Genomic DNA, 15907 nt, shown 5'->3' with positions numbered 1-15907 from the left:
GTTGTAGCTGCATTGGAAGCTCTGAGCACTGCTTGCTTCTCTTCAAAGAACCTTGATTGGGATCGTCTGTTTAGACTACTCTCTCTGATAAAATCTTACAAGGTTCTACGGTGCTGCAGTGTTCCCACATCGATGACTCTGCCAATACTGACACCTCACATTTTTTATCAGGTATCCGTATCTCTTTGTCTGTCTTTCTTTCTCCTTCTCCTCCCACCCACCATTCATCATTATTATTCTTGGTCTGTGCTGTTGTTGCTTTGTTTGCTTCTCAGCCTTCTATAGTGTAACGTAAAAACAAAGTAAATACAGGACAGGGACATTATTTGCTTGATGCAGAAGAACTTATGTCACTCTGTACCCTCTGAGAAGCTACGGTGGGAGAATTCTCAGTTTCCTATGGAGACGTCCTTTAGAAAGTAGAAATTTAAAGTAATTATTAAATATTTTAAGGAAACATTTTTAAAGATTTGTTTGTTTTATGCTAAATACACCGTACGCTGTCGTTGGGTTAAGACACACCATAAGAGGTCATCAGATTGATTCCATTACTGATGGTTGTGAGCTCCCATGTGGTTTCTGGGAATTGAACTCAGGACCTCTGGAAGTCAGTGCTCTTAACTGCTGAGCTATCTCTCCAGAACAAGAAAACTTTTAATACATTTATTTTGAGTATTTTAATAATAGACTCATAGAAACACTAGAAAAATCTTTAGAAAGTATGTAACTAATATTTTATAAATGTAGAGCAGTGAGGACATGAGAAGTTCATGTGGGATGGGACTTCTGGTTTAGGAATATATAAGATTGGCATACTGCTAGATCATTTTAATTTCTGGCTATCCAATTAGATCAATTTTACTCCTACATGTTTTTGACAGCCCATCTCCTCTCTCGTATAGATTTAAGAGTTGATGCAGAAAATACAAAAGAATTAAATTGTATCAGTCTATTGAAATATATAGGTTTTTTTTTCTGTTACTAGGCATGAATAAAAGTACTGGAAAAAGTAAGATAAGACACTGGCTTTCCATTCACAGAACTTGAGTATAGTAGTGGGAGAGGGGTGAACATTAAGAGTGAGCCATATAACCCAAACACACTGAAACGCCTGCATAGTTATTGTGCTGTGGTTTCTTCCATCATCCGTGCACAGAGCTGAGGAGCCTAAGACTCCATCTTCATCTCCAAAAATTATGTGATATGTAAATAATTAAATTTATTTTATTTGAATGTATTATCACTATAGGAATACATTATTATTTAAAAGAGCATTATTGTGCTGCAGCTGTTGTTGTTAACCTTATTAAAATTCAGCATATTTCTGAATGTTCAAATAAAAATGTATAGAATTATAAGCTCTCTGGAGTAGGTAAAGGAACTGTAAGAGAAGGGGGATAAAAACCTGATAAACCCCAGGCTGTTCTGAAGAGTCCTCAGCTCTCAGGAAGGGCTTTAGAACTACTGTCAGGGATCAAAGGACAGTATGGAGAACCTCACTTCAACCACAACTACTCCCTTCAGTTCCAACCTTCATGTTTGAATTGAGATTTTTATTTTATCTAGGAATTCAGTGCTTTACAAAGTACAAAGACTCAAATCTAACTGACCCTTTAATTTTCAAAGTTAGGAATTTGAGATGAAGAAGTTAAGTATCTTGACTAGGTTCCAGGGCTGGTTAGAAGAGGGAAGCACCCTGCTTCCTGGGTGGGAGTCTTTCCACCAGGCTGACTCCCTTCCTCACTGGAACTCACAGTTCTCTGTCAGAATGTGAAAACCATTCACCCTCATCCCCACAAATGAGGGCAGCAGATCTGTATTCCCTACAGAATCATTCTCCTCGTGAAGCAGTAACAGAACTACACTGACTTTCACTGTGAGTTCTATGGAAGGGGAAAGCTTTCCTATTCCCAGAAGAATTCTCTCAATTTCTTCAAAGTTGCCATCTTATACTGAAAGCATACCCCTTTCAAATAACCTATTAGAGATGCTCCAGAGGTATAGATGAGCAACATTACACATAAGGAACAGGTTGTATTTAGGTATATATGTGTATATCTATATAAATATGTGTATATGTGTGGAAAAGAAGCCACAAATTGAAAAATTGCAGAGGTGAGTATACAGGATGCTTTGTGGGGAGGGTTCAGAAGGGGGAAGTGATGTAATTACATTTTAATCCTATAAGTAAAGTAATGATTGGAAAATATTGCTTTTATTTCTCTAAGTTCAAAAATCCCAAGACAACAATAATCAAATGAAAATGAGATTCACTTATGAGGTCATAATTAAATGGACAATTGGGCACACATTCGCAAATGTACTTAGGAAATTGTCTATTAAAATGAATATAACTCTGAAGTTTTTTTGTTGACTTTTAAATTGAATTATCTGTTTAAAAATAAAATTTGATATTGAAGTTATTGTAAAAAACAACAAAAAAAAAAAACCAATAAACTAAATATACAGCTTTAGGCAGCGCAGTCCACCTATAAGTGTGGCATTATCTACCTAAAAATAGAAGGTTATAAAATTTGTTTTTTTTCTGTCTTGTCATTTTGTCTATACATGATCATCACTGAACATGATAATCCAGGCCTGAATTCTACGTTTCATTTTATTAGTTGGTACACATAGACTGCTATATGTAAACACATGCAAAATTATTATAATTGGTGTGTAAAGGTTTCCAGAAAGTCGTGTGTTTAAACATTAAACTCCAGCTTTAGGCACTGTTTGGGGAGATGTGAGACCTTTAAAATGTGGAGCCTGGAGGAAGAATCAGGGAACTCATAGGGTTTACAGTTGGCCACTTCTGAACCTGTCTTTTGCTTTCTGATCCAGGATGATGTAAACAAGCTTCTGCAGACACAGTTGTGAGCTGCTCCCACTACCATGCCCACTCATCATGGACAGGATCTCCTTAAACTAAAGCATATGTTTCCTACTTCCAGTGGTATTTTTGAGGCGGGTATTTTATCATTGCAATGCGAAAAATTACTTACATATAAACATACAGACACAAACAAGAACACTTTATGAGTGATTATGAATAATTACCAATGGGAATGAGTTCTTTAAAGAGTTCTTTTTACAGGACAAACTTTTAAAATAATGTGTGTTTTTTTTTTGTGTCTCTGAGAATCTTATGTATTTTATTTATATTCATTCCCCTCTTCCAACTCCTAATAGATTCTGCACTACCTTCCTCTACAATCAAGATCATGTTATTTCATTTATTTTATTTTGTTTTATACTCAAGCTTTTATTCCCCTTCCAGTCCACCCCCTACTCCTCCATACCTTGTCCCCATCTCCCTGTCTCTAGGAGGATGTCCCACCCCAGCCACCCCAGCCACCCCACCAAGCCATCAGTCTCTTGAGTTATTTCTTAATAACAACCATGCTATGAAGTACAGTTTGGGTTAGCTGGTTGTTGTTGAACATGGGTCTTTCCCTGGGGTATGGTTGATATACTCAGTATAACTCCATTGAGAAACAGTGGTTTTTCTTCTCCTAGCTGCTGTCAATTGTCAATAGCAGAACCTAAGTCTATGCATGTCATAGGCCCTAGGGTAAAACCAACTACTATTTTCAAAAAAACTTTTTAAAGACAATTATAATTAAGAACATAATGTACTCATTTCTTGCCAAAAGTAAGATGGATTTAACACTTGTACTATAATATACACTCTTTGATATAAAGTCCAGAATATTTCTTGTCCATAAAAACATTGATGGTTTTCAGGATCATAGAATAGCTTACTTTTCTGACCAGCAATGAAATGGATTGTCATGGCAAATACTAAGTACAATATATTTATGTCAATCAAATATCACGGTTATTTGGATGGGGAATCTCAGAGATTTCCAAACTCAATAGGGAGATGATAAATAACCTTTGGAAAATGTATCCCCAAGCTTGGATGTGTCACATATTTTTGCTTATGAAATGTCCTTCATGTATACATAACATGTAAACATTGTCTTCACAAAACTCATATTTTTTAAATTTGTTTAAATTCAGAATACTTTATAATTGTTTATAGCATAGCATTTTAATGCTCTAGTCCAATCACTCAACAATTGCCTATTAAACAGCAATGAATGCAGAGCATATTTACAAGTATTGGTCAACACAGCACTGAACAAAGGCGATGTTCTTACTCTCAAAAAGCCTACATTCTAGATTCCTCATTATATTGCTTAAAAATAAAAACAAAATGAATCTGCTCATTATACATAATGCAAATGATAGAGAGACAAAGCAATGATGGCTTGATAGCATGTAATATAAAAGAAATTAGAAGTCAGTCATGAAAAATCCCAAAGAAAGCACATCCAAGCCCAAGACTATGCCAAACACAAAGGCCAAAAGCTGGGGAAAAAAGGAAATGCTAAAAAAAATAAAAAATAAAACAATGAAACTTCCTCATCAACAAGGTACAGGCAAATTACTAAGGTGAAGTAGAGCACAGAGCCTTATTCACCATGGTTGATGGCTTTGATTTTATTTATACAGGATAAACAGCAGCACAAATGTTTTCTTTGAAGTGTTCTGAGAAGCCACTGAGGATTCTGAATGTTAGTGTGACAAATTCAACTTTATATTTGCAAAAAATGTTGCCTCTACCTCTTCAAACAAATAAGTTTTATAGTAAGTAAAGTAAAAATCAAGGAGTCCACTTGCATTTTGTTGTAAAAATCCAAACAACGACAAAGATGATAAAGAGAATCATGGACCTTGAGATCAATGTGAATTTAGCTGCATCTATCTGAGAGATGAAGTTGCCAATGTTTCCATTTTCCAGCATAAAGGACCCGGGGGCTTCTGTGAGGAATCCAGTGTTCTCCCAGGAGAATTTATACCTCTACAGTTTGAAGGTATCCTATTTAATGACTGTAGCACTGGTGCTTGATAGGCTTTTCTGTTATTTGTCCTTGCCACTCTATGTCTCCCATTCTCCTCTATGAAATAAGAACGTAATATCTGTCTTAGTTCACCAACAAATAAAATAGTATATATGTACTATTTAATCTTCACTGTTAATTTGACACTATTAAAAATCCCCAAGGAAATGCACCTCTGTATATACCTGTGAAGTGTTTCTAGAAATGTTCTTTGAATAAAGATACGTCCTTAATGAGTGTGACACCATTCCATGTGCTAGAATCCAGCACTAAGTAAAAATGGAAAATAGGTCTAAGATCTCAGTAGCACCTGTAAATAATTTTCACATGGGACTAGGTTTGTAGGTATGAAACACAAAAGATTAGGGATTCACACAGCCTTTGCCAAGATTACAACAAGTTACTAACGCAAAGGGTTGATAGGATTGAATGCCTGAAGGAAAACCCCAAACACCATTGTGTAATGACATAAGTGTAAAGCTTACATTCTAACGGACACTGTAATATGTTGGAGATACCAAAACAATGGATTATTTGCTTAAGAAAGCTGCCAATCAGGATTGGGCTGGTCCAAGGTAGATGGTATATCTGCTATGGGTAGCAGATCTGAAGAGGTGAGGGTTCTCTTAGCCTTTCAAATCCCAGATGTCGTGATGGACATGAAACTCGAGTCTTGTCTGTTGCAGTACAGTCTTGTTATACATCTGTCCCTCGCTTTTTGGACATGACTGTTTACTCCATGTCAGCGTGTGTTGTATGTATATACTCTGTTTTGTTACTTTAGAGGGACTCACAATTTAGAGATTACTTTATATATTTTGAGCATTTGAAAAGTATCAGCCCTGTTCAAGACTGAGGCCTTTTAGTGAAGACCAAGAACTTCTTGCATAATGAAATAAAAAAAAAGATTATGGAAAAGGGGTATTTGTGATCAAATGTTAACAGTGAGATTTGTGATTTTGGTTTTGACTATCAACATGAGAGAACTAAGAATTTTCATAGATGCACTCTTGTGAATGGCTCTGTGAAGAAATTTGTAGAAATATTTTATTGGAGATGAAAGGCACTTAGGGAATGGGAGCCTCACTGTTTTTTGGAATGGGGATCTACACTGGACAATAAGAAGGGATTGAATATTGCCACCAATCTTCTCTATTCATCTTGGAACTGTGGGCACAATGTGACTAGCTATAATGTCTTTCCCAAAATGATGAACTGTATCCTCTCAAACTATGAACTTATTAAACTGCCTCTTATTGGCTATGGGTCACTGCAATGAGAAAGAATAATTAAACTAGTCTATTATACACACTTGACATAGTGCCAGATACAAAAACAGCCTTCATTACAAATTACTATACGTTTCTTGAAATGAATTGAACTTAAATTTTATGTAAATCATTAAATACAAATTATGAAAAAGTAGATATGTTAAAATGGTTATCTTTTTACTTCAAATATCCATGTAAGATAGATCTCTCTAGTCCTACATTGTACATGACACCATGGACCTGAATCCATGATTACTTTATATAAGGTTAAAGAACCGACTATTATTCAACAGAAGAACTCACTTTTTATTATTTATATGCCTTTTACTTTTCCTCACAAATGTTCTTTTTTTTCAAAAATAAAATGTCTAGTGAAAGTAAAGCTAATTACTTTATTGAGATTTATTAAGTTATTTTATTTACATTCCAAAAATGTTGCCCCCTTTTCTGATCCCCTCTCCATGAGTTCTTCATTACCTCCCCATCCTCCTTTGCTTCTTAGAGGATGCACATCCACCCCCAACTCACCCCCCCACCAGCATTTCCCTTCCCAGGGGCATCAAATTTCTACAGGATAAAGCACATCCTCTCCCACTGAGACCAAACAGGCAGTGCTTTGTTACATATGTGCTGGGGTAGCAGAAAATGGACCAGCCCATGTATGCTCTTTAGTTGGTGCTTAGAGAATCCAGGGTCCAGGTTAGTTGTTATGCAATCCTCTCCATCTCCTTTAGTCCTTCCTCTAACTCTTCTGTAGGGATCCCGACCTCAGTCCAGTGCCTGGATGAAAGTATCTGCATCTGTTTCAGTCAGCTGCTGGTAAAGCTTCTCAGAGAACAACTATGCTAGTCTCCTTTCTGCAAGCATATCTTGGCATCAGTAATAGTGTCAAGGTTTGGTGCCTCCAGATGGGATGGATCCTAAGCTGGACCAACCCCTGAAGGGCCTTTCCTTCAGTCTCTGCTCAGTTTTTGTCCCTACATTTCCTTTATACAGGAACAGAACATTGGAAAGAAAAGCACTTACACTGTTCTTTTTCTTACAAATCGAGGGATAGCTACGTTCAGTGGAAAATTTCAGCTTCAAAGCTTCCACTCCATTTTTGGTTTTAACAAAAAATAAATATAAAGAACATGAGTTTACAAAGTGTGAAAAGTCAAGGGTGAATCTAAGAGAAACTATGGAAGTAGTGAGGTGAATGTGATTAACATACAATGTGCTCACATCGAGTTCTCAAAAATGAAATTATATATATATATATATATATATATATATATATATATATATATATATATATATATATATTTGAAGATCTCAAATAGTTTTTTTGTTTGTAGGGGTTCAAAAGGATATGACAGACAAAGCATCCATCAGCTAATGAGTAATTCCTATAGATAATAATGTGGTCTTGAAGTAGAATGCTTGCATAGTTTAGCGTGCATGCAAGCAGAGTTCCTGAGAAGGAAGACGCGAGGGAGGGAAGTGAGAAAGAAGGGAGAGAGCAAAAGAGAGAGGGAAGCAAGAAGGAGCAGAAGAGAAAAAGACAGTGTTATTTCTAGGTGTAATAGTATAGAATTTGGGGAAATTGTAATTTTATTAATTAATTCCAAAGGAGAAGGGCTTGTTTGTAGAATCAAAAAAAAAAAAAAAAAAAAAATTGAAACCAAACAGAACAAAAAAATAAAATCTGCCTCTTTGCTCATAGATTTTGATCAAAACAGGTTTACCTTTCTCATTTTCATTGACATAAAGGACAAGAAGAGGTGGAATATTTAAAGATGTGTTTTATTTTATTTTAAATTATATGTATGTATATGGGGTAGTTTATGTGCATGCATGGGTGCAGGTGTCTGAGAAATCTAGCAGAGGGCATCAGAGCTCATGAAATTACCGTTTTAGTCAGCTGTGAGGCACCTGAACATGGGTGTGGAGCCCTCTGCTAGAGTAAAGTACTTTTAATTATTGAGCTGTCTAGTCACAACAACAAATTTGGGGAGCAATAATTTACGAAAAAAACTTTAGGCAAACAAATTGTGGACAAAATGTGTGCCCTTCTTTGGTAGAAATCTAAGCAAACTTAATAGGACAGTGCTCATGGTTAGAATTTGTTATGTAGACAGAGGCAGTTTGGCCCTCTGAATGTCATTAGTAGGCAATGGTGACAGAAGCCTATCACCAGGAGGCCCTGAAGCCCTCTGATATCTAGTTACTGGTTCACCATGAGAACTTTGGAGCATAAAGGATAAAATACAAAGTTCTTTGGTGAAAGCTCACCCTCATATTATTTTGTTATTCTCTGCATATTCTGAGATGCAGCACCATCCAGTGACTTCCTTTAGGCAGATGTGCAGTGATGGTTTAGACCACCATGGTTTCCTCGGTCTGAAAGCCACCCTCATCTACTACAGTTACAGTCACACAGCCACACAATCTCCTGGAAAATACAATTAAATCTGTCCAGTCTTTCTTCGTTCATAGCATCTATGTTTGTCTCCAGGGGATACTTACTTTTTGTAGCTGTGCCTACTCATGGCATGAGTCCTTCCCAAACTTGACTATAAATTTCTTGAGAAAAGACACAGATCTTCATAATCTATAAAGACAGTTGGAACACAAGAAAATGTTCAATAAGTCTCAATTACTTGGTGATTCGTCTTCTTAGGAAAGTGTCAAAACTATGTGAAGAAGCTCAGAAAGCTGTTTGACTGTTCTCTGGATTCCTGCCCTACCTCAGTCACCATCTGTGTCAAAAAAGCTCTAGCCAGGTGGAGCATGCAAGGATTAGCACAGCAATTAAGCCATAGCATAGACTCAGCCAAGGGGGAAAAATTTCAAATTTCCTTGAGCTCTTAGAAACACAGCAAGTTAATTTTTCATGTTAGCCCTTATTCCTAGAGGATATGTTTCTACGTTTCTTACTTGGTTGTTTTAACTTTTATGTTTTAAAATAATTTGATACTCAAAAAATTTGAAGGAATTATATTTTTTAAAACTCTATATTCTGTTAAACCAGACAATCAGTTTTAAAATGTGCCTCAGACATTTTTAATTTTTCATTTATACCCTACCCCCCCCCCCTTCACACACACACACTTGAACCTCATTTGGTATATACTTCAGACAATATTTAAACACAGACCTATCCTTCCCTTAGCTTCTTAGTTCCTGAGGTACTGGTGTGCTCTACTGTGATACTCTCCCTCCCCCTACTCCTCCTCCTTCTCCTTCCTCTCTCTTTTTCTCCCTTTGTCTCCCAACTCCCCCTCCCTTTCACCATTTCTGATTCTCTCCCTCTCTTCTGCCCTTCCCTCATGAAAGAGATAGTAGTAAAATGCCAAAATCCTACACAGCATTTCCTAAGAACAAGAATACTGACATTGAAACAGTGAAAGACATTTATTTCCATGTCATTGGACATTAAAAGAAAACACTACATTGAACAACACAGCATTTGAAACTGATGAAATAGATTATATTTTGACTTCACCAACTGTTTCAATATTTTCTTCATCTGTCCTTCCTTCCTTTCTTCCTCCCTCCTTCTCTCTATCTCTCTGTTTCTTTCTTCCTTCCCTGTCCCCTTTCCCTCCCCTCCCCCTCCATTCTCCCAACCCTTTCTCTGTCTCTTTCTTTCAACAGGTTTCTCTGTGTAGCTTTGGCTGTCATGGAACTATGTAGACCAGCCTTTTCTAGACTTCACACAGATCTACCTGTTTCTGCCCCTCAAACCATAAATTTTAGAGGCATAAACTAGCTACCATGTCTGGCTATTGATATGGTATAATAAATTATTCTTGGTCTAGGATTATATTGTGATCCTATATACCATGTCTCTTCATGTTCTTACTTGGGAATGGTTCCGTGTGTGTGTATGTGTGTGTGTGTATGTGTGTGTGTGTGTGTGTGTGTGTGTGTGAGTGTGTGTGTGTGTGTGTGTGTGTGTGTGTGTGTGTGTGTGCGTTCGCGTGCGCGCACGCGACCACGCGCGCATGGGTGAGGAGTGTGTTTTATTTATATGTGGGTACATGTGATTGCCCACATTTTCATATGCAGAAGAGCGGTCAGGAGTAGACTGTGTCTTCACCTATTTCTCCCCAATTTTTATTTAATTAGAATCTCAGTGAACCTGGAGCCCACTGTTTCAGCTAGGAATCTGTCTATTTTTGCTTCCCAGTGTTGGAATAACAGTTGGTTATCACTGCTCTGAGCTTTAGATATGAGTACTAGTGATCTGAACACGGGTTTGTATGCTTATACAGTATGTCCTTCACTAACTGAGTCATCTTTCCAGACCAACACTGACACATTTAAAGAATACTAAGTACTACTTTTTGTATACAGCTCCTTGGTTGACTTTGACTCATATTTTTTAGCAAGTAGATTTCATTTACACATCTTGAACATATTCATCCCCAAGTAATATTGGCATATCTCATTAAGAATCACCTGGCATAAGTTCATTCCTTCTTCATCGTTGTTTTCTAATACATGATTTAATAAATACAATCAGAGAAAAAGGGATGAAATTTGACACCACACGCTATCCAATTACTCATTGTTAGCATTACCAATAGTTGAGTTTTAAAAAAATTAAAAGTAGTTCACCTATTTTTTTCCATTTTTATTAGATTTACATTTGAGCTGTTATCCCTTCCCCCCACTCACACTGCTCCAATCCACCCTTCCCCTCCATTTCCCTTCACAAAGGTGCACACCCTCCTAATCACTCTTTCCACCCATTGCCTTGTAAAATTTGTAGGCAAAGGGATGAAACTAGAAACTATCATCCAGTCACAAAAGAACACATTTGGTATGCATTCACTGATAAATGTATACTAGCCCCAGAAAGCTCTGGATACCCGGGGATCAACCACATATGCAGCCACCAAATCCAAGCACTATAGTAGATGCCAAGAATTACTTACTGGCAGGAACCAGATAGAGATGACTCCTCAGGGACTATGTCACAGTCATATAAATACAGCTGAGCACTCTTGCAGCTATCCATCGGTCTGAACATGGGGACCCCAATGAAAGTGCTAAAGAAAGGACTGAAGGAGCTGATAGGGGTTACAACCTCATGGGAAGAACAACATTATCAACCAACCAAACTCTCCAAAACTCCCATGGACTAAAACACCAACCTTTGAATACACATTGAGAGACCTATTGATCCAGTTGCATATATAACTGAAGATACCAGTATTTGGAAACAGTGTGAGGAGAGGCTTTTGTTCCAGGGAAGGCATGTTTTCCCAGTGTAGTTCACTTATATTAACAACTTACTTGCCACCAAAAAAAGAAAGAAAGAAAGAAAGAAAACCCATTAGGAGAAAATGAATGGAAAAAGTGTCCTTCATGTTTGTATGAATAAATATTTATTTGACACTCACAACACAGCACAGAAAATGACTTCCATTGATGTTCAGTTAACTCTGACTCTTTATTAATAAATGACTAGCTACCAATACTTGCATATTTCTTTTTAAAGGTTATTTATTTATTTAATATATATGAGTGCTCTGTAACTGTCTGCACACTCACCAGAAGAGGACATCAGATCCCATTACAGATGGTTGTGAGCCACCGTGTGGTTCCTGGGAATTGATCTCAGGACCTCTGGAAAAACAGTCAGTGCTTTCAACTACTGAGCCATTTCTCCAGCACCGTATATTTCTAAGATCTGTGTACAGATAAAAAGCAAGAGTACGTTGGTCAAGACAAAAATATCCTAATTCCATGTCCAAGACCAATTCCCTTCTGACTTTGTCTGTTTATTCAAAAACAACAGCTACATGGGTACTAAGCATTGGAAAGTCATTGACTGAAAGTTATGATAAAATTCAGAAACCAAATCTATTGTGAACATCTGATTAAAACAGTAAGTCGGAGACAGAATATATAGAAGACTGTGGACATAGAAAATTGAGCTAAAGACTAACCAAAGCCTGTGATAAAAAATAAAATAAAATAAAATCTCTTCTCAACATAGTCACAGCCTTCTAACCGGCCACACAGGCTGACTTGGATGCAAGTATTTTTACTGACTAGCCTCAGCTTGCAAGCTTTAACACCACTTTTCAGAGAAAGCAGGAAGTTGTATTTCTCTGTAGCTCTGAACATAAAAGCAACTGCTATATATAGTACTTTAAGAAAAGCCTCTAGAAGAACACCACACTTCCTTTTTTAACCATTTTGAAGCTCTAGATAACCATCCTTTTGGGCAGGAATCTCATTAAACAAATTTTCATCATAGATGGGATGAAATGGGGGTCAGAAAGACACACGCAGAGCACGTTCCACAAAAAAAGATGTAGTGTGGAGCCAGACACACAGAGCGAGGTTGCAAAGCCAGCCACCCATTCTTCTTAAGCTGGGTAAATGAGAGTTTTTTTCTTCCATAGTAGGCCTTCAGGACAACTCACCTGCACACGGGAAGTTGGAGAGTAGGAAGAGATGTTTTGCAGTTTCCAACACTGTCTATTATTGGAAGTGACTAACTGATATTTTAGTTGATACCCAATTAGAGAAAAAATGGATAGGCTGTATTGGAGTCTAAGGATAAATGATTTGCAGTATCTAATAGAAGTTATTTACAGAGTATGCAGTTTTTTACCTCTTATCCCTTCTGAGAAGACATTTTCCCCTCATTTTTCTTCCTCCCTTTCTTCAATTCTCCACGAGGAAGAGCTCATTGGAGTACAGCTCAGCCTCTCCAACTGCCTTTGACACACAGGGCAGAAAGCAGGTAGGAAGTTAGACTCTGCAGTCAAGCATACTGCACACACTGCATACTGCATACTGTGAACACAGGTCCTTCTTTTGGAAATGTGTAGGATCTTAGGCTAACAAGTGCCCCGAATTCTTTATCTGCAAGACTGAAACAATATAACTGTCTCACAGAAATGTATGCAAAATTCTTAAGGCATAGGAAGCTCTGGCAATGCCTCTGACACCTGTTATTCTTACTGGCATCCTAATCCACACTGGGTGGCTACCATTGTCTCCAACACCATCATCTTCTTTAATGATTTTTCGAAGAAGACAACAGGAGAAAATACATGAGTTTGAAGATTTTATAAATTGCCACTTTTTATTTTTTCAGAAATATATCTTGATCCATTTCCTTAATGAATTTTGCTTTAAAAATTATCAAGAAACTTGTTAGAGGGTTTTATGAATAAAGGATGTAAATTTGCATGAAGGAAGTACTAAGAAAAATGTTTATGCATCCCTACCTCAACAGCTGGACCAGCTGGACCAGCTGGACCCAGGTAAAGGCCTAAAGCAAACCAGGTAGGGGATTGCCACTTGTGGCTTTTGGCAGTCTACTGATCAGTTTCCTGTTGCTGTGGGCCAACTATGCACTGTTTAGCACTGTGCCTTTCTTATTCCTAAGAATACAGATATTATTTTCATGGTATGCTTTAAGCCGTAGATCACTCTATCAAGATAATAGATGCCTCTAGAATAGGCATTGTAAATCTGTGTGTTTTCTGGTCTAAGTTTATTGGCTTGCCTGGCAGCTAGAAGGGAGAATTACCAAATGAGGGTCTGACAACTCCACCTTATCTGTTCTCAGTCTCATTTTTCTGTTCCTCCTTTATCTCTTAAGTGTCAAATACATTGGAATAGAGTCAACAATGAAAATAAACCCTCCAAAAATATTCACATGTGCACATAAACACACACACACACACACACACACACACACACACACACACACACACACTTACAAGGACAAAGAGATACTCAGTTCCAAGAGGTAATGGGATAACATTATAATCATTATGGTGTTTAGAATCTCCTCTCAAATGAACATGTAGTAGCAATAACATTCAAATGGACTCCAGGTCCTCAGCCCTAACATGGTCCTTTCATTTAAGGGCTTACAACTCATTCTGGGTGTTCTTGATCTGGGGAAACCCCAGGCAGATGACTCACCACTGAGAACTACCCTGTTTCCACAAGAAGGATTGTTTGCATTCTTCTCTCAAGTCTATCTTGGTGAAAAGTGCAAACAGACCTCATTCTTGTCATTCACAGATCTCAGTGGTCTTCCCCTTTCTTTTTCTCCAAACCCGGTTTTAAAATGTCAGTTCATTTTGGGCATTCATGAAATGCATATTAGTTCTAAGAAAGCATAGTCTATATCTAATTGCAGATAGATGAGTCCCTTCATGTTGGTGTATTGTCCTTTGTCTCTTAGATTAGTTTTATTTTACCAAAAGAGCCTTTAAAAAGTGTTTGTTTTTAGGCTAGTGGTTGATGCTCATTTTGTCAAGGATCAGACACAAATTACATATTAATATCCTGTGTCTGTGCATGTACACTTGTGAAAATGGATAGGATCTTAGTACCAGGCATAATGCAACCCATCATATAATACTGTGTGTGCGCATGCACACGTGCATTGGCATGAGTGCACATATGTGTGCACTCAATCATGCACACATTCATCTTATTCATCTTTGTGTTTTCCTCTATTCTGGTTACTATCCCATGTGTCTTTTTGGCAAAGGAAGATATAGGTTTAATGATAGAGACATTTGGAAGATTGCATGCCTTGACAAAGGCTACTTTATTTTTACTATTTTTTTATTTGTATTTTATTTATTTACATTTCAAATGTTATCTGTCTTCCCAGTTTCCCCTCTACAAACCCTCTATCCCATCCTCTCTCTGTAGTGGTAAATATTTTTAAAAAGGAAATGCCAACCCATGCTATCACAGGCATCATTGAATCACATGGCATCTATAGGATATTTTTATCTCAGTGGTGGCTGCCCTCCTGCGACTCTGTGTTGTAAACTCTGCACCATGCCATGTTATCCACAGTTATTCTCTGTCCACAGCAGTCTCTCCATCCCCATTGCTAGCCACATGACATGTTCATCCTTTCCCAGTAGAGAGCCAATCAGGAACTCTGCTCATATCCTCAGCAATCACCCCCCCCCCGGGGGGGCTATTGTCAGGATTCCCATTGGCCCATCAAAATCAAAACTCTAGAAACTCGTAATTCATCAGTCAGGTTTATATCAATAAATTCTCACTCCAGAAAACATCCATATAATAAACTCAGAGCCAATTAATATTAGTATAAACTGCCAGATTTTTTGACAAATTATCCTAGAATAATCCATCCTGATTAAGATATCAGGAGCTACCTGTGTCTACTTGAAGCCACACAGAAATGGGTCATCTTCATCCTCCTCCATCTTGACTTCGCCCCTCTCTTGGCTTCTCTCTCCTTTCCAAAACTCTATCCCCTCCTTAGTTTTTCACTTCTCAATCACAGGCCTTGCCTTATCTTGTGCCTGCATATCAACCACATTCCTCCCTCTGCTCCTAGGAGAGTGTTGCTCCACTCACCTAGCCACTTCTCGCTCACCACCTAGCATTCTATACTGGAAAATTAGACCTTCACAGGACCAAGGGCCTCCCCTTCCATTGATGCCAGATAAATCAATCCACTGCTGGATCCATGGGTCCATCTTTGGTTGAAGACTTCTTTTTAAAATTGAATATCATTAATTTGTTTTATGATGAATTCATGCATGGAAATGATGCATCTTGCAATTATGCATTTTGACTGTTCCTTCTACTTACAACAGGTTCCCCAACTACTCTTTCCCAACCCCCTCAAGCATCCATTCCCAATTCTTTCTTCTCCCCACTTCACACTGTCTCCCTTTTTTTTTAAATCAGAAACCTCTAAGCTCACTC

Source organism: Micromys minutus (genome assembly GCF_963924665.1).
Source record: "Micromys minutus genome assembly, chromosome: 27".
Classification (NCBI taxonomy): Eukaryota; Metazoa; Chordata; class Mammalia; order Rodentia; family Muridae; genus Micromys; species Micromys minutus.
Note: the sequence above shows the minus strand (reverse complement) of the source record.